General features: G+C 34.0%; 2 protein-coding genes across 3 annotated transcripts in view; both read left to right on the forward strand.

Annotated features, from left to right (window-relative positions):
- The window catches only part of LOC126834840 (neurocalcin homolog), a 91,810-nt gene that overhangs the window by 19,969 nt on the left and 51,791 nt on the right, over positions 1–20,050 (forward strand). The window lies entirely within an intron of this gene.
- LOC126834839 (neuronal calcium sensor 2) overlaps positions 1–20,050 on the forward strand; it is an 83,162-nt gene that overhangs the window by 19,589 nt on the left and 43,523 nt on the right. For both annotated transcript variants that reach the window (XM_050567031.1, XM_050567032.1), the window contains one exon: positions 3,527–3,614. The gene's annotated coding sequence lies outside the window, so the exon portion shown is untranslated. The remainder of the gene's footprint in view (positions 1–3,526; positions 3,615–20,050) is intronic.

Consider the following 20,050-nt stretch of genomic DNA (forward strand, 5'->3'; position numbering starts at 1 on the left):
GGCGGTGGTTTTAACTAGAAACTACACGGAACAAGTTAACCCTCCCGACGTGAAAATTGAAAAAACCCTTAAAAATAATGGGTTTCGGGGTTGTTTTGCAGGTCAACCTGACCGGGTCGACCGGTAACGCCACAACTTTGTACTTTTTCATGTGTGCCGGCAAACAAATATTTTTAATAGTAGTTTTCCTAGAATTATTTCCAAACTCCAGCTACGGGGTTAATCGTCGGACTTATTCTTTATACTTGTTTGTTGGGTTTATTCGGCGAACCTTTAAATTGTTTACGGTGTTTTTTTACCGTTTGACGATATCGGTCAATTCAACATTGAAAGCATCGTTGTTGCTAATTACAGTGGCTATTGCGGTATTGGAGAGAGAGGCGACTTTTACGTGTTTATACGGATTTTTCAACAAGTATGGATATTCCTTGCAAACAAATACATTTCATCAGCGTACTCGCCCGAGAGAAAGACACGATGGGGGTGGGCGGGGCGGAGGGGGGGGGGTTGGCTTTATACAAATGTTTAAAATCCTCTAGTGCCATAAATGGGCTAATCTCCTTCTCTCCCTCTCTGTCCTCGGGTTTTTCAAATAAATCATCTTGCCCGTTTGGACGACAAATATAGTTTTTTATGATTATCATCCCGGCCCTGTGGGTGGTCCGTGCAATAACTTGCTCGAAACGCCGCCGTTAGTTTTCATGGCGTTGTTTTGTTTAATTCTCGTGTTTTAATTACTGTAATTTCACTTGTATTCGTCTCGGACAGCAGGTATTATTATTATTATTATGTACACACAGCGTATACACGCCAAAATGGCCAACCCCGGCGTTTCCACGATAACGCTTTGGAGGCGCTCACTAAATGCCCACGACCCTCGCCACCCTCTCCCCTTTAATATATTTTTGTATTTAGAGGCTTTTCGTTGTTCTCGACACGATACCGGCGCGAAACGGGAGAAACGGGTACAACCGGGCTGTCGCACAGCTATTAAAGTAATGGATTTGTGTTGAATCTGTGTTCCAAGAGAATACTATAAATAGTAATTACCTGTGCGGCAACGGTGGTTTATATTATACATTTGGTAATTGCTGTGGTCTGGCTATAATATGACTGTAAGGTAATTTTTCATGTGAAATCGAGACAAACGTTTTCACTTACGTTTCAAATTTTCAATACGGGTTCTAAATACTAAAAAAACTTATATTTGCAGTTATGGCTCAGAAAGTTCATTGGTGTACGCAAACCAATTTTACATAATTTTCTATTCAACATAACTGATAAATCACAATAAAATTAGCTACACGTGTTCGCCTATAGAACTCTGGAACGCTTTAAGAAAGGATTTTCGTTAGTAAAATGATTCCGATAAGGGTCTTTGCGCTTACCTTTATAGTTAAAGCACTGGCCCATCCTCTTCAAAAAGCACGCCACTGGATTTCCAGAAATCTCTTAAAACTCATTGTGCTTGCGTGTTGTAATGAACATACTTGTCCCGTCCATTTTTGTTTTATTGTCATCTTGGACGAAATCTGTTCGAAACACGCGTACAACTCTCAGGACAGTGTGCGGCCTTTATTGACCGTCCAGAGAGGATTACAGGCTGCAGCAGTCGAAAGGAACCGAGCAAAGACTTGTATTTGTCAGACGTGTTGTATGGTGGTGTGTAATATTTTATTTTTGCCCTCAATAGTAACCGTAAGGTTCACAATGAAAAGGATTTTTCACGGCCTCGAGTTTCTCGGGCTCGACAAAAGAGAGAAGCTTTTATCCAGAATCCACTTAAAATGGGAAACACTTTAACCTCCATGCCGAATGTTACTTGTTAATTTATTGATTTCGCAGGGGATGCGTACTGAATTCATAAAAGCTTGTTTACGCATACAAATATATATATATATAAACAGTTAACAGTATGGTCTGCGTTCCAATAAATACTTTATGTACATATGTAAACAAAAGATGTTGTTTAAGTCCGTTTCGGAAATGTTTCTTTAACCCTTTCAGTTCCAGTGTGCACTATGGTATATCTTTTGTTTGGTCCGTTATTATCAGTTGACAGTAAGGTTAGATCTAGTGCGGAATTCATAAATGTTTATGAACATTTCTACTATCTAAAATCTTCTATAATATTTATATATTCTAATAAATTCTTTTAGTAACTTGGCGAAAAAAAAAATTTGTAATTCATTAAATGCCTTCACTACACCATAATAAAGCATTATATTATATTAAAAAAAAATCCAGCCTAATTAATTTGGGTCTGAAAGGCTTAAAGAACGGCTTTCGAACAAAGAAGAAGAAATACGTTTCTTTCGAGCAAACATAATTTTACATTTGGCGTTTTCTTTATGAAGTCAAAAGTTACAAAAGTTCACCTCTCTTCTCTCGGAGTCGAGAAAGGGAAAAACCGACATCAAACAGATTTTTCGAGTTTTAACATTTACGCCTTAAAATAACTTCATAAAAAATATATAATATATATATATATATATAAATACATTATATATTAATATAATAATATATTAATATATATGTACACATATAGTCAAAATAACTTTTCACTATTCATTAAACTATAGCAATGGCAAAATACAAGTCAAATGGGGTATTTTAACGACAATTGGAATAAATGTAAATTATATTTCCGAAATAATATAATCGAAAATAACAGTAATTTGAATATACCATGTATTACACAATAAAACAAAACTCTAAAATTGTTGTTCATTTTTTTGTGAACAAATTGTATATATGTAAATTTGTCCCATTTGTTTACCATAGTACTTGACATAACACCATACACAATACTACTTTGTCTTTCAAACGTATCTCTCGAGTTAATACTAAGCGTGGGATAAAACTCTTAATTGTGATGTTATGTGGGATGTATTATGTAATGAACATGACTTCGATCACTAACCTAAAGTTTACACTTGTTGACACTGAAATAACTTGGCCCTTATCCAATGCCACTCTCTTTGAACAGCATTTTCGTTTAAACGGTCGTTACTTTAACGTCATTAACGTAAAAACTCTTGTTTTCCCCCAAAAAAAAAACAGTCTCATAGAAAATAGGATTATGAATAGAACGCTAACGCAAACATCTCAAAACATTAACACATAAATTTAAAAAGTTTCTTGGCCATAATATTTGCTTTTTGTCCTTATTATTATTATTATCAGTGTTCGGAATATTCCTTCAGAGCACTTAATGCATTCCTATTTCCATAGATTAAACTGTTGGGAATGTCAATTATTAATTTATAAATCATTTGTGAATTTAAAAAAATAAGATTTTAGTCTACTTCAAATGGAATACATAATTTGCTGTTTTCTAATAATATTAGTTTAATATGCAATTGTTTAAAAACGTATTATGCCTTCCGAAAACATTCGTATATAACTGTGCATTGTGTCATGTCAAGACTTCGTATTATGCATTAATTAGAAATTTCAAAAAAAATTCTTATAGTTAATCAATCATTTTGTTATCTATGTTTTTTTATCATATATTTTTTTGCAGATTTTCCATGAATGGCTCTGAATATGTGCAAAAAACAAACAACTTTTCAACAATGAAGTCGACCGGATTGTGTACGTTTTACTTTTGGGTAAGTGTGTTTGTCTTTTTATTATTTCTGCGTGCGTTTAGTCGATAAGTTTTAGATATGATTTTCCGGCATGAATAATATAATAATATATTATTATGCAAATATTAGATAACGGGAATATCACTGAAAACATTTTTTACTGAAATTTGCTTAACCATCTCTTCCGTTAGTTTAGCCGAAACTGATATCTTTGCCTTGGAGGCGTATTGTACAAATATTGGATAGAAGTAAAGACAATTATTTTTTATTGAGAAATATAATATAGTTACCGCGTCACCGTCGATAGTATACATTTTATATATAAATACATAAAAACAGAATGATCAAGATACCACATTTCTCTATTATAATTGAAAAAAATTGTTGAAATGTTCTTTGCTGCGTGCATAGCAAGAATTTTCGGTCTTCGAATTCATAAATTCGTTACTTAAGGGGATTGTATGCGGTTGGTTTTAAAGGAGTTTTATACAGGCAATATCTAAGAAAAATGTGGTTTTAATACATTTCGACCATGTCAATTTATCGGTTAATTTGTATAAGCTTCATGGTATTATTTTTAATTTAAATCATTTTGTCTATGAGTAAAAGCCATTTTAGTTAATATAATATACATTTTTATTCCATCGCACAGGCTGAACCAATGATCTGAAAACAGATTTGAATTCGCCATGAAGTTTTACTTGAGATCGGTCAGTGTACTTTTTTGATGTCCTATTCCTACTATGTATAAAACACGTTTGAACGTTGTATAAAATTTCAAATTTGTGGTGTTTTAACAATGGGTGTTTTACAGGGAAGATTGATCACACCGTTGATATTATGCCGTTTAGTTTTTAACATACTCTGCGGTTTTCACTATTCCAAAAATATCAAAAACGGTTATTATTTGTATTATTATTATTATATGTATTATTATAATAAATCGACAGGGCCATCCAGAGCACGTGCCTTAGGATAGAAAATATAGTTACTCAGACGTCACACTAGTCAAGTCGCACAACGTTGGTTGCGTCACAACTACCGCCTTCGGCTTGCGCTTTTGGATATTTTCTGTTATTAGCGGGTGTCAACTGTCGCCAAGCATTGTTCTTTTTGTCTCGTTAAAACCACCGACTATTTTGAAACAGCCACGCCCTCGCAAATAGAAAAAAAAGCGAGTATAACACTCCTCTGTTTCATTGACAACGGTTTACAATAGTGTTCTCTCTCTGTCTGCCTTTATCTTGGCCGGGTAAGCATATAATATTATAGTATAGTATATAGTATAAAGAAACGACGAGTCGTTTCGGTTAGTAGTCGACATCGTTGAAAATGAACAGCTTTTTTAAAATTAGTAATCATAAACAGATTAGCAGTATTAAAAAAAATAAAATACCTCTTGATAGGGAATCAAGATAAATTTTGGTTGAAAATTATTGTTGAAATGACAATACTCTTTTCAGCCTGATTTACCGAAAGTGTATGAATCTTGTTCGTTAAAATATTTAGGTATATTTTATTAGATAACAGTGCCGTGGTAATCTTTAAGTTACTAACAAAATTATAATTGAGCTAAACAATTTTAATTGTCAATAAAGTAGGTAATTCCGTAAAAGGGTGTATATTTTTTTAATTTATTAGTTTATCGAATTTCACATTCAACCACGTATAAATGACAAATGCCTAAATTGCACATTCTGCATTATTTTCCAACGTTACTACAAGTTTGGCAGTTTCTTTTCTCTTATTATTTCTTAGAATTTACTCCTTTCCAGTTCCTTGTACTTTGTAAACCCTTGTAAGCTTTTAAGACTTTCGACTTTTCAACGACCGCGACACCCAATCTGTTTTCATACTACAGTTTTTTTATAAAGAGTAACGATGCAGTTTAAGATCAGAAATTCTTGTTCGCTTAAAATGTTTTTGTGTAAATTAAAAAATGTATGAAGCAACCGTCTCAGAAACGCTGTATTATTATTATTATTATTATTATTATTAGGCACTGTAACCGATTCACAAATCCACTAGTTAACTGTCGGATACCATTACAAGCGTTTTATTGTCGACTAATTTACCCAATATCTCTTGGTAGCTGTGGTAGTTACATGTGATTACATAAATATATATAACTTGTGGTTATAAATGTACACTTTGCCCACTCCCTTCGCCTACCTATGCTTTTTGTCACATGTCACGAGTCTATATTAATAATGATGTAACACGGGTGCCGCTTCATTTCGATTGATTTTAATATATCACATAACAAAAAGCAATTAATTAATCGAATTGTGACATAAACATTTACTCTCTCGACCTATAACTCTGTAATATAGTACACTATTATATTGTTTACAACATACACATTACATCCACCCTTAATTTGTTTGCACAGCTGCTGTCGAAATAAATGATAACATTATATTTTTCCTTCGTGGATTAGCATAATTTATAGTACATAAAACCTTTCAGGGGAATTATTATTTTGCTAATGATCCATTTGTTGAGACTGGCTTTTTTACCGAGTTAGTAGTAATTTCTATAAATTAATCATACTTGTAAGTGCCTCATCACTTACGTCTATGTCCATTGATTTTACAATAATTAAAATCAGGCATTTATCCTATAATAGCTTCCCGGACAATAAATTACAAGCAATGTTCTTACTTGATCTGGTTTTTAATTAATTCCAATCATTTTATTTCTTAATACAAATTTTTAAAATTATTATTTACTAATATATGCGCTATTGTATAAAACTCAACTAATAGTTTCCAAGATAAATGTTAGCCGATAATTAAATTTTAATATTAAAAATATATTATACGGCTGTAAATATATTATACGACTGTAAATTATTATACTTATAATAACTTATAACATAATGTTTTGATTCTTTTTTTTTTTGCTTCAATGTATTGTGTGTAAGCCACGGGTTCCGTTTTGTGTGCCTGTATTTTTACAAAGATTGAGACGTCGGATAAAGTTTTTTTTCGTATTTTTATAAGTTATCTAGACCTTTCTAGCAATTCTTTGAACGAATTCCTCGACTACTATGTTTCCCAGGAGATCAGTGAAAACTGTTGGACATTGTCTTATTGCTCTGCAAGGGTCCTCCTTTATATATATATATAACTTCAATCTGAGTACCCAAGACTTTAAGTCCGACCGGCATTTCGGTTTAATTAAGTATAACTGTATTGCGGTACAACTATATAGGCGCTGTATAGATTAAATCCTCTTGGGATGTGACCTATACACACATAAAACGACTCTGATAAGTCTACGACGGTCGAGTATAATAAAAAAGATAATATTAAAATGTATAATAAACCCCTTATCTTTTTGTGTCGGTTGCACTAGTAGTACTAGAACAGAGTACAATAAAAAAACGTAAAAGTATTAAAAAGTTGCATGGACAAAGGAAACATTTATTTGTGGTATGTCTTATGTGTCTGTGTCCTTGTTCTTTTTTTTTATGGTTTTCGTTAGCTATCAAAAAACGATTTTGCTTATTGAAATTCTATCAGATCCACATCTAAAAGAATAAAAACCGAAATTGGCAACGTTAATGTTCGCATACTGGTGTTTCGGCATTTTCTTGTAAAATTTTCTTAATAACTCATGCAGTTAAATTTACCAATGTTTTTTCTTACTAGTCAATATATTATACTGATAGCTTGATTGACTAAAATTATCAATTTAATATTTAGGGAAGACCTTCCCCATGGGTGTATTATCTTCGTGCAGAGGATTTACAATTTGAAATACTTGTATAAATTTTTAAATTGTATGAGTGACTTTTCTTGTTATCCTGAAACAACGGATATGTTTAACCGTCGATAATAAAAAGGATCATTAAGTACCTACTCTCAAGCACTTGACCTTAAAACAAAATTATTTGTGTTATTTTAAAGGTTAATTTTTATTAGTCGTGTAATATCCTTTTGTGCATTGGCTTTAAATTATTTTTTTCGAGTTTATTTACTAATATCATTTTATTTCATGGCAGACAAATGTATATAATATACTTTGGTAAATATAAATGAAAAATGCGTAGTGACAACACTTCAGTAATAAGCTCAAACTCCATGATGAAAGGTGATATTGATAAGATTTGTTTATTTATATTAATAATTAAAAGGGATTGTTCACATCGAGTAATATAAACAATTATTCACCGGTCCGTTATCGGTAAATGTGTTTTATTAATAATCGTGTCTTTATTAAAAAAAAACATACATTTTTATCCTTGTCATATACGTTCGAGTTGAACCATTTTAATTTCGTAATTGCCTTTATTAATGTTCTCTTCACAAGTTCAAACAGTATTATAGCGTTAAATGACTTGACCTCATTTCATATAACTATCTATCTTTTTTTTTTTTTGGCATCACTAATGTGAAAAAAAAACCCTACCGAGTAATGGCGTCATTTTGCGTTCAGTGATTTTTCGTGCACTAATGAGAAAAAAAATGGAAGTCTGAGCCCTACACCTTTTGCAGTAGTTAACGCGGTCGTTGCGTTCCTAAATTTATCTCCTCCTCCTTGTGCTCTGTAGATCATTATCATAAATGCACTTCTCATTTCAAGATGCCAAGGAAATACCAGGGACAAGCTGCCTGCCCCCCTTATACCCTGGATTCCTGTTGCTAATTCATACAGCATATTTTATAAACAACATTATCGGTTAGTGGACCAACGAGTTCGTGAATTTAAGATTTTCTACAAAAGAAACTGGTAAGTGAGACATCGATGGATGGCAATCAGTAGTTTTCAGCGTGTCCCTGAAGTACATTTATTGCTTCTCTACCGACTCGGAGTTTGGAACATAGTCAGTAATCTTGTCGTTTATTTTAAAATCACTCTCTCGTTTGGCCTGCTCGTCGTTGCTTTTCGTTGTATATAACATAATGATCGTTTCCGCGTTTTCGTTTTAAGATTGCCGCGCAAAAACCCCGATAACGAGAAAAGACTTAGCCCGAGAGATTATCGAAACAGAGTGGGGGGAGGGAATCATTTTGAAGATTCCTGTTAGCCGTCGTCTCGGATCCATAAAACACTTAACACCAGAGAAACACATTTTATCGGAACGGACACTCCGCAATCTAGACAAAACCGTGTCGCCATTTTTTTTTTCTTTCTTAGACTAGTTTCATAGTCTAAGCGTTAGCGCAACCGTAGCCATCGGATACATACATTTTGCCATTTTCCGTTGTACCCACCTATTTTATCAGCCAAAAAGTGACATAAGTCAAATCCACACACAGATACACGGATCACGGCCGCGCAATAAGCGCAAATTGGCTTATCCGTTCGTGTATTTATTTGTATGGCTAACATGATAACGAGTGGTGTAAGAAATGGTCCGGACGTGTATGTCCATTTCGATGGCATATTTTATTCTGCGTTCACACTCGTCGACAGCAAATGATTCCATCGAGCTCTCTCGCGCCAGTTCATCGATTACACGTTGACATTTTTGTAGCTGCTATTTTACTTGCAAAGGTTGCCCGTCAAAAGCCGTAGCCATAGGACGTCGTGTCACGGTTGGAATTTTTTTATTTATTTATTTTTTTTTTTAACGAGAGTACGCCCCAGAACGACATCGTCGTGCATTTATAATACATTATCCGAGAGCTCGTTTGTTTGATACCGCGGTTTCTATTAATAACGTTAGGACGTGATGTGTCTCTCTGTGTACCATATCGTCCTATCCTGATTCCAATTCGGATCCGGTGCTACGGTCATTAGCCAACGTTCGTGTGTGCAGCAGCGAGGAGACCGTTGTGGTGTTTGTCTATTTCTAATGAATTACACAGCGCACTGCTGTGACTGTGTTCGTGTGGACATAACGACTTGGTATGGCTAAAACACGAGACGACAATTAACGGCAGACTTCTTGAGTTGTTCAGCTGCTCGTATAATATATATTTTGTTGTTTATACACGGGGCTTTTTCGGTCAGGCGCTCGACGCGCAAACGTTATGGCCGAATTGTAATGTAATTAAACTACACCTAAACGTGTACATCGTGTCGCCGTTGTGCACACAAACTCTGGCTTGAATTTACCCGCAAACAGACCTGCGCGTGCGGTCTATTGAAAAAACAGCATTTAAAAAAAAGCCAGTACAGCGGGGTCGGAGTATAGTGGGAACAAAACATATTGGGGCGGGAGAGGTCAACAGACAGTTTTATAACCGAAAGTGATAAAATCACTTTGAAATAATGACGCAAATCTGTAGATGGGTACTATGGTAGTCGTACAAATATCGGTAAAACCATTGAAATGACAATAATGTGTCTGAAATTGAATTTTTTAGTATTAGGGTGGATACGATTAGGGTTGATGGTCATGTCTATAATAATTTGTTGTCATTGTTAGTTTTTACCCATGTATAGTAATTAACAATATAATGAAACAATTTTTCAGATACCCGTTAACTATTGATTCAATTTCAGAACTTCATTTTTCTTTTTGCCTTTTCCTGTGCTAGACAGGATTGGTATTCCTACTTTTCTACTCACTCCCCTTGACATTTCATTTTTGGTTTGGGCAATTTTCTATGCGTACCACAAAAACAATGTAAATATTTTAAATACATTTAAAAACAAGTAATTTATTTGTCCAAGGCAACATAAATAGTTTTCTGGTAAGTAATACTTTCTACTCATACTTTTTACTAGTCTACTCAGTATATTATCTACCTACAATAATTTCTCTGTTCCGCTACAGTGTTTTTCGCATGTTATAAACTTGAGACTCTTTTCATTTTGTACTGCCCATCAGAGTTTTATTACTTCTGCGTTAAGAGAACGTTATACCATTAAAAAAAAAATCGTTAAAACGTGTTTATGGTAAAGTGTGTAGGTCAAAGCGAAGAAATAGTCATAGAAAAAAAAAATTGATACCGTTAAAAAAAAAAGAACTCAAACTAGGTTTTCTCGTCAGTTTTTTAGGAAACTTTTTAATTTTATACAAGCACTTAAAAAAGTAAAAATACATGTCAGAAATAAAATATAAATTGTAAATGTTGGGGTTAATAATATTTTTTTTTTTTTAAGGACGTTTATTAGAAATTTTACAATCTATACAGATATATGTACAATAAGTAATTATGCAATGAGAAACAAAAAGAGACAATGACAGGACAGTGAGGAGGAGGCTCACATTAGAGCCACCTTTACATAAGAAATTTTAAATTAGGTTAATTTACATTTTGGGTTAATAATATTAAAAAAAAAAAAAGACGAGGGAACCTGGATAAAGTTCTTATTATTTTTAATATGTAAACTAATGTTTTCTACGACTTTTATTTAGTCGATAATAGAGAATATTATGCGTAGCTCTGTTTAAATGAACATTTTTTTTCAATCGCTGTCGAAGATGATGTGATAGTCTGAAAAAAAAATTAACTCCCAAAAAAGAGTCTTAATTATAAAACTAACACATGGCAGTTTAGCCTTTATGTTATGATTTTGTAAAAAAATTGCCTATATTTACTCCTTAAAAATGGGCGGACTGGTAGAGTCCTCTTAAATAGAAGAAATCGGGTTTCTTTATAGTATACCCTGTAAAGTTTGTAAACTAAAAGCTAATGGCATGCGTATGTAGTTCACATTTCAAACTGACGATTATGTGTAGATGTTTTTAAAATTTTTTTTTATTAAATATCGATTGATATTATGTGGGTGAATGACCGGCGGCGGGTCTCGTGTGCGGCGGCGGTTGTGTACGCCTAATATAGTTTGTAAAGGTCGTTTTGGTCTTAAAATAATTTCGTTTTTGAGTTGACAAGGTTGAACATGATGTGCGTATTGCGAAGATATGTGTATAGCAATGTACATTGGTTATGATATATTATTTAAAAAAAAAAAAATGTTATGTTGAATGCCGATAAAGACATCGCTAATAGGTAAGATACAGAAATTTGTTTTTACAATTAATAGTACAAGTCACAACAGCACAAATGTTGACTATCCGTTTTCGTCTGTTGGGCAATCGCTCTATGAAAGTTTGACAACTAAACTAACTTCCGAGTACAACTATATGTCGGCTATAAGTTAAATACAATATCGTTAGTTAAGTTACAAGTTACAGATCGATTAATACTGATTAATTTAGTCAAATTGACTAAATTAATGACTAAGTGAATATTGTCACGAGTTCATTTGGACAAAGTACGTAGTTCGACCCAAAGTCGTTTGTCTAAATTTTTTATTTAGAACTAAGTTAAATCAGCTGTGTGTTGCAATACAGTTGGTTTAGATAATATATATTTTTAAAATTATCGGTCGCCTTTCCAACTTGTCAGTTTGTTTTCAAATGGCCAATTGAGACATCTAAACAATTTAATGGAGAGGGGAAGTAGCCATTGCCCGGAGGACCGCATAATAATAATAACACAGTCGGCCTTTTCTTTCCATTATTTTGTACGTGGTCGTTTTCATTGTATCATAAAAATATTGTCCTCCCCGGTGTATCTTTGTTATTATGTGTGTCAATGGTGAGCGTTGGTCTATTTATTTTTTTTTTTGCTACTTGGCTTTGTTTGTGTACGCGGACGACCGACAAAGTCCACTTTCTGTTGATTTTCGACCGTTTTTTGTTTTACCGCTCAAAAAAAAAAAAACCGAACAGTTTAGAGTTTAACATCAGACGCGTTTTTTCTTTGGTATTTTTTTTTTTTTTTTTTGTTACAAATGACACCTTTTCGGATTAATGGCGTTTTTAGAAAAACGTACGACCTTTCCTACGCGGTGGCGAAAACACACGGCCGACGCAGTGGTAGTCATCACTCAAGTCTTTGGACGTGGCTCTCTTTACTTTAAGCGCAACGTATAGCTCAGAATTTCTGTCGCCGCGTATTAGCCGTCTTCGTAATGTTCTTCTTGTTATTCTTTTTGTTGTTTTCTCCGTTTGCGATTTATTGCCGCCATAAGATACGCTGCCGACGTTGACAAACCGCCGCCAATAAAACCGGGCAAGTAATGAATACCGTTCGTCAAAAATAGGCAAACTTATAAACAAACATATTGTGTATTACCTACATAAAATTTACTATAATTTGTGCGTGGATGACAAAAATCGTATCGAGCCTTTTTGAAATTAAAAGTAATTTTTACTCAACTCATGTAACAAGAGATGTTATACACTATTATTGTAAGAAAACGCGTTTGCTTAAATGTATAACGTGTTTTAGCAAGGTCTTTGGTTATCATTAATGGGCAGGGTTAAAAGTTAAAACGAGTATACTAAGGAAATCGGTAATCTATTTATGACCTTAATAGTTAATAGTACTTATTATCTGTATCACAAGCAAAACAAGGGTGTACTAAACATTTATTTCACTAAAAACCTTCTTTATTTTAATTTATTTATTAGGTATATTTTTAGTTTTTGATTTTACTTGTACAAGGTTTTAAAAATATTCGTTGGTTTCCATAAATCGGCGTCTGTAGTGAAATTGGACTTGAGGCGAAACGATTTTGGTCCAAACATTTTTATGGAATTTAAATTGTCAAACGTAAATCTTTTTTGGCACCGGTCAAAAAAACTATTTTAAAAACGGCAGCCTGTTTTAATGATATGGAAACTGAATGAACCGCATTTGAAGTCAATTTAATTAGTCACAAATGCCGCACGGATGTGTAATTATTCGTAAGACTTGTGGTTAACCGTTAAACATCTCAATACCTTTGATCCGGCGTAATATCGCGTGTAGCGTAGTATAATGTTATTTTGGCCGCTGATGGTTTTAATTGGAACTTCCCGTGTCGTTAATTAGTTATGTTCTTAAGTGTATAAACTGAAATCGACCTAAATCTACCGGTATTCGACTTTCGGTAATTAAAATACCCAAACAAAGTATCATATTTTTAAACGTCAAGCGATTATTGCGTGTACGGTTCAAGGGAGAGGAATAAAACAACAAGTCGATATTTAACAAATCGGTATTAAAAGCAATTAAGAAAAACATGCGTGGTTAGGTATATAATATTATCCTTTGTGGTCGGAGCAAGACGGCGGGTATATAATAATTAATAAACAAAATATAAGTAGGTTTGCAACTGCTTTGTAATTCACAATTGTATTGTAGTAGCTGATTATACTTTTTCATGTTCAAACGTTAGTCGTTAAAATTCCCGTTTTCAATTGATTTACTCGTATGTGTTGTACTGTAGTTAATGTAAATGTATCGACTGTACTTCAATGAGTTGGTTGTTGTAATTGGGATTTCAAAATGTCGCATGTGTGACCGTTTCGTGCATATAAATTATTATACGATTTCGGGAAAAAGCATCTAAAAGAGTTCTTTTGCAGAAGGATGTAATTTGAACGAAAAAAATCTGGTATCGTAAAAAAAAGTGAAGTCATAAAAATTCAAACGCGTAAAACCGAAACTATAAAAAACAAAAATCGGTAAACGACGCACGACGGCGGGCTGTTATATTATTAAAGAAACAAGAAATATATAAAGAGAAATTGCCTTTTGCGTTATGCCTTTGGAAATGCGCCGTTCTTTATAAAGGGTGTATTGTGTGGCAAGTTAAAAACTGACGGTCTGAATTAATGGCGTAGATAAAGTGATGCGCACATTTCTAGAACTGCTTTTATGGTCTCGATTAAATCTTTCATTACGTACAACTTGATGATCGTCGTAACAATGCATAAAAATATACGTTATGTTTTAAGTAGGCAAAAAATAAAAAGATGCGAGAAATTAAAACGATTCTTTTTAATGTTATATCATTTTAACGGCCGCGGACGTTCACAGCTGTTCTGTACTTGGTCTATGATGAAAGCAAAACGAAATCGCCATTTTTAGGTAAACCCGAAACAAATCGAATACAATATTCATCAAAGTGCGTCACGCATATAGAGTGTGGCACCTTTTTAGATTGTTACTTCATAAAAAAAACCTATGCTATATTTTTTGCAGACGCCTTCGATATGTTTATTTGCAAAAAAAAAAAAAAAAACTTAAAGTTATTTGACCTTTTCGAACCCGAGGAAGGTGCGTATAGGATTATTATTGTTGTTTTACACCAAACGGCCGGTGCAAGGAGCTGATCGATATTCGGAAGGGAGTGGAATCGCGTTTTTTACACGTCGGACTTATGATATAGTATTGACCATTTCGAATAATAATGTATTTTCCGTTTGCTATTTTTGGCAGCCGCAAAACCTTTTGTCGGTCGTGACGCTCTACCGACGTTTATATATATATATATATATTGAATGTAATAACAACGTTGTTAATGAACGATTTTTAGGTGTGGTTTTCCTACTACATTATTGCTGTGTAGAGTACGTTCGAGATACGCCTTCGACAGCGTCCCACGAGCCAAACACCATCATTACCACCACCCCCGTCGTTTGCTGTCGAATTTGGAGTGTAAAAAAAACGTTTAAAAACTATTATTTAACACGGTACACGCTTTGGTAAGGTTCCAACTTACAGGGATGACGTGTATTATAATATATATATATATATATTTGAAGTGATTTGACGCCTTTACAATATTATTGTCGCACGTGTGCTGTGCACTGGGAACGATGGTCAGATGGAATTTTGCACGGCGCCAATACACCACTGGCCGACCCTCTTTTGTATACATGCAAATTGAGCTGGGCGATATGTGGCGGTGGCGGTGTTTGTTAATTATAGACGAAGAATCTTACCGTAAGGGTTAATAACCGTTCAACACGAGTCCATTACGGGCTTAATGTAATTTCGCACACGCAAAATTTTCCCGGCTAACGACATCCGCCGGCCGGCGAACTAGCAATAATTATTATTGTACCGCAGCTTTGCCGCCACTACGGCGACCGACCCCCTTGTGCTGACTATTATAATGTGGGTGTGTTTAATCGGTACAACCGTTTCATTAATGTAATGAATATATAAACCCGTCCGGTTCGTCCTGAGCCCACATTGATGGCACGTCACGTGCGACAGTAAATCAGGGGTTGAAAAACACCTAAGCCGAAGTAGCTTCTCAACTACCTCCCCGAAATACATCCTCTTTCTAACACTTATCTACAACTCTAAGCTTAAGTCAACATATTTCCCGGTCTTGTGCAGCCAGGTGAACACCTAGACTCTTCCAGTTTTTATATAGACCCGTCAGCTTATTTTCGCCCTTCTCAAACGTTTTGAAAAAAACTCATCCTTAAACGATCTCTACCAGTGATTGAACAGTACACATTGTGGTGGATAAAATCTTATCGGTTCAGTCATATCTGAAATAATCCTCATCCGTGCTGGAGTCCCTCAAGGTGCAGTAGCAGCCCCAATATTATTCAACTTATATACCTTAGATTTATCTACAACTGACCATACAATTACTGGTGACTTAGCAGATAAACCCTTCGTTCGGGTACCCAAGTTGCTTCAGACATAATTCAATCACGCCTAAATTTACCACAAACTTCTTGGTAAAAGCAATGAGGATTGATGAGTAAAAATGTATGAATTCAAGATTGTTTATTGTACTTTTACGACAAGACCAACAAACTGCCCTATTTTAACTAATAATCAATAATTTCCACCCATCCCTTATGTTCTAAGTGTGCGTTATCTAGGTGTTCACTTAGACCGGCGACTGACTTGAGCTATATTCGCATCAAGAGACTTTTATTGGAGTAATCGATTCCGTCGACTTCTTTTAATATCCAAACGTGTTAGTCTTAATAATAAAGTACTATTATACAGACTTCTCGTAAAGTCAATTTGGTCATATGGCATCCAACTTTGGGGCCGAACCAAGCTAAGCTTTATTACTTATTTACTCACGATAACTGAAGTCATCAGAAGATATCTGATGTTGAATTTTTCTCGGCGTAGTCTACATTTTTACCGATTTGTATTATGTCGTCTCCTGTTTTCTCCCTCGTTTCGACACGACCGAACAATTTATACCTAAACCTAAGCCTGCGTTGTGTCGTTTTTCTTCAGGTCGGCGCGCATCTCGGACGTCGTCGAACCCAAGTAGTTCTATGTAGAATATCAATAAGCCGCACAGCGGTGAACCTCAATTTCGCTTCTCTCCGGCGCGTTTTTCTTATTATGTTCCATTATTATTAATGGAACACAACGGTCGACCGGCACCGACGTCAATGTCCATTATTATGTCGGCAGCTTGATCTGGGATATTGTTTTGTGCTCGGCGTATTGTTGTATTGATGCGAAAACGACACTCGCCATCGACCTTTGAAGGACGGTTTCGAAAACTGCAAACGACGTTGTTATCTCGCTGCTTCGTTTGACGTCAAGTCAAACTCGGTGTATTTCCCCCGACGGCGAGCGAAGCACAGTGGAGTATATTTTTTTATGGAAAAAGGCTGGTTAAAAGTAAAAAAAAAAAAAAAAATGATAAATTTTTAAAACCATCAACATACTATTTTTCAATAGTTCAACACGTACGAGAAGACATAATGATCATTTTAAGGGCATTTTCTTTTAAATTTTTCTTAAATAATATGTTAAAAGTTTGGCATTCCCTATTCTAGCGTATGGTAATATTATTTACGTGTGTATCCGGTTTCCAATAAATAACGATACAATAATAATATACCATTCTATATTATAAAAATGTTTAACATATTTTGTTAAAATTAATTTAAAAGTATAATTTATTATAAAAATAAATATTTGTATAATAAATTTATGTTTATATTACATTTTGCTAAAATGAATTGAAAGCGTAAAAATATAATTAAAAATAGTTTTTTAATTTATTTTAATTCCGTTAAACCTATAAGATATTTTTGTACAAATACTCCACTATGGTTTGACGTCACCTTTTAAACATTACAAATTCATTTGTCCGGTATAGCTGCTGTCGTTGTAGAACCACTGTTGTGGTCGATACGCAAGTGGTATTCCTCATCACCACACCCTTCCTCATAAACGGATTAGATGCCATTAATTACAGTCCTGCGCCATAATCACGGACGGAACTAAACGAATTGACTAACGTTGATTTCAGATCATTAGAAATCAATTAAGTCGTCGTACTACGTGTACATTGAATCATGATACAATCATAGATAATGTATTCGAAACAGAATTAACTTTTATTAAAAAAAAATTTTAAAAAATAGTAAAAGTCATACTTTGAATTTGAGTTTACAAAATACGAAGTTTGTGTAAAAAACTATGAAAAGAAACACCAGTAATAAATACTACAAAATTTGTTCCTAGAAACAGTTGCATGTACATTTCAAATACAAGTTTTTATTTTTAATTACCTGCATATGTGTATATTTATTACTCGAATAAATTGATCAAAAACTTTTTGTACAAAAGTCGTATGAAGAGTATTTGTTTTTTGTAAAACTGATTTATATTGGAAATTTGTGTACATAAAGGTATTTTTTAAATTTTTATTTAAAAAATATTGTATAACTACTTTTTTAAATATTTATTACAGTTTTTGGTACTTTTATATAGAAGTTATTAAATGTAAATCCTTTGCAAAAGTTCTCTAACTATTTTAAGCATAGGTTTAAAACCAGCAAACGTGCATTTAAATGAAAACGTTTCAATACAAATTACAATCACTCGATGCTTTGCCTAATTCATTAAAAAATAAATCGCTCTGCGAGTTCATTTGGAATTACCAGAATGAGTTCAATTAAAATCCAAAATCGAATAATAAAAAAAGCGATACACTAATAGGATAAAATATTATGTTCAATTATTTTTTTTGTCTGTGAATGGGTAAGCCGATTTATTTTTCATCAATAAAATTATAATTCCAAAAAGGAATAAAACGAATACGAGTATTTGTATTTCGATCACAGTTCTGAGGAGCTTTTAAAATAATTATAATTTACTTTCATAAAAACCAATAATAATGATGAAAATAATAATATAACAACACCGTGTAATAAACGTTTTTCTTGCGAACTGTGTACTCATTCTATGTGCCTTAGCTCCTTGCTCTTATTCTTAGATTCTTAAAAATCGTTTTTTTTTTAACAAGATTTTTTTAACTATATTATAAATCATACCACGTTTCTTTTTTAGTCCCACTCATTAGTGAAGACTTTAGACGCGTTCTATTAAAACGTCAACTTGTTTCCTTGGAACGAATGAATTTAAACCAGCCAAAGGGTGCGAGTTGGCGTTGGAGGGTGCAAAATCTAGCGGAATTTATTGCTAACAACAAAATGGGGGGGGGGGAGTATTGCCCCTCACCCCGCTAGGCGATGTCGTTTATCAGAGATCCGACATTGGACTGCATATCTAAGACGCATGGTAAACGCTCTAACCGAGTAGTATTGTTTTTTGGCCCGGAGTGTATGTCCATGGCGACGGTCCAACGCTTAAAGACTAGAACTTATAACCCCCGGCGGCCAAAGTTAAAATAGCCTTCAACCGTCGTCGCCCATTGCCAGCAGCGCTTTGCACAACATATTGCATTCTTCTCCGACTCGGACGTTGTTATATACTGCGCTTTGTTTTCATGTAATAATAATAACAACAACAATGATAATATACTACCCTATTTGTTATGTTTATTGTACTATATTGTGTGCCGCCGTTCCGAAATTTCTGAAATTGCCATCTCGGTCAATGTGTTTTCAACACGTGTCTACTACCATTGGCGCAATTTGTAATGCGTAAAAATATCAAGTATAACTTATGTACACAACTTTATTGGTCGCGACCATTGTCAACCCAATATTGATCATTTTTTTGATTTGCATTTTTTTTGGAATTAATATTCTTAATCGTCATTTATTAGACGTATGGATTTGCTGTTTTTATTGAATGATTTTAATTTTGGTACTGTTAACGTATCAAACGTTTACCATTCAAACGAAAATAAATATTTAACATTTAAGGTCTGTAAAATGCCTACAAAATTTCAATTATTTTATTAAAAAATTAGTGTCTTACGTGAAATAGATCAACCTGTATATCTGTCGTAGAGACATTGTACAATTTTTTTTTAATAAATGCTCAGACTTATAACCACCTATAATAAAACGTGTCATAAAACAGTGGTTTTTGGCCACTGTTAATGTGGTTTCTGTCCACTGTCACATACGAGTTCGGATTACTTTGTAACGTGACGAGTCGAACTGCACTGTTGTCGATAATGTGTTTCTTCCGCATTATAATAATATTATTATCTGGCAAACGTGTAACGAGTACTGCAAACACACATGTGTGTTGTTTGTTGTTCAGTTAAACGACGTCGGATCCAAATTCCACTTGTGGATAATGTGTTTGTGTTATAATATTGTACTTCAAACAATGATTAAAAAAAATAAATGTCAAACCAGCTCCAAAGTTAACGAGCGGCGTCCGTTGGACGTATCGTTCGAATTTCTTTTATACTTTTTTTTATGTCGAAAAATAGTACACAATATTCAGAGGTGGGCGTGTACCGATGTAGGTAATAAAAAATAATTGCATCGAGTAACAAGTGTATGCATATTT

Source organism: Adelges cooleyi, unplaced genomic scaffold (genome assembly GCF_023614345.1).
Source record: "Adelges cooleyi isolate 19-005CV unplaced genomic scaffold, UGA_ACOO_1.1 ACOO_flye_CR_arks_rails_tigmint_CR_PRNA_21, whole genome shotgun sequence".
Classification (NCBI taxonomy): Eukaryota; Metazoa; Arthropoda; class Insecta; order Hemiptera; family Adelgidae; genus Adelges; species Adelges cooleyi.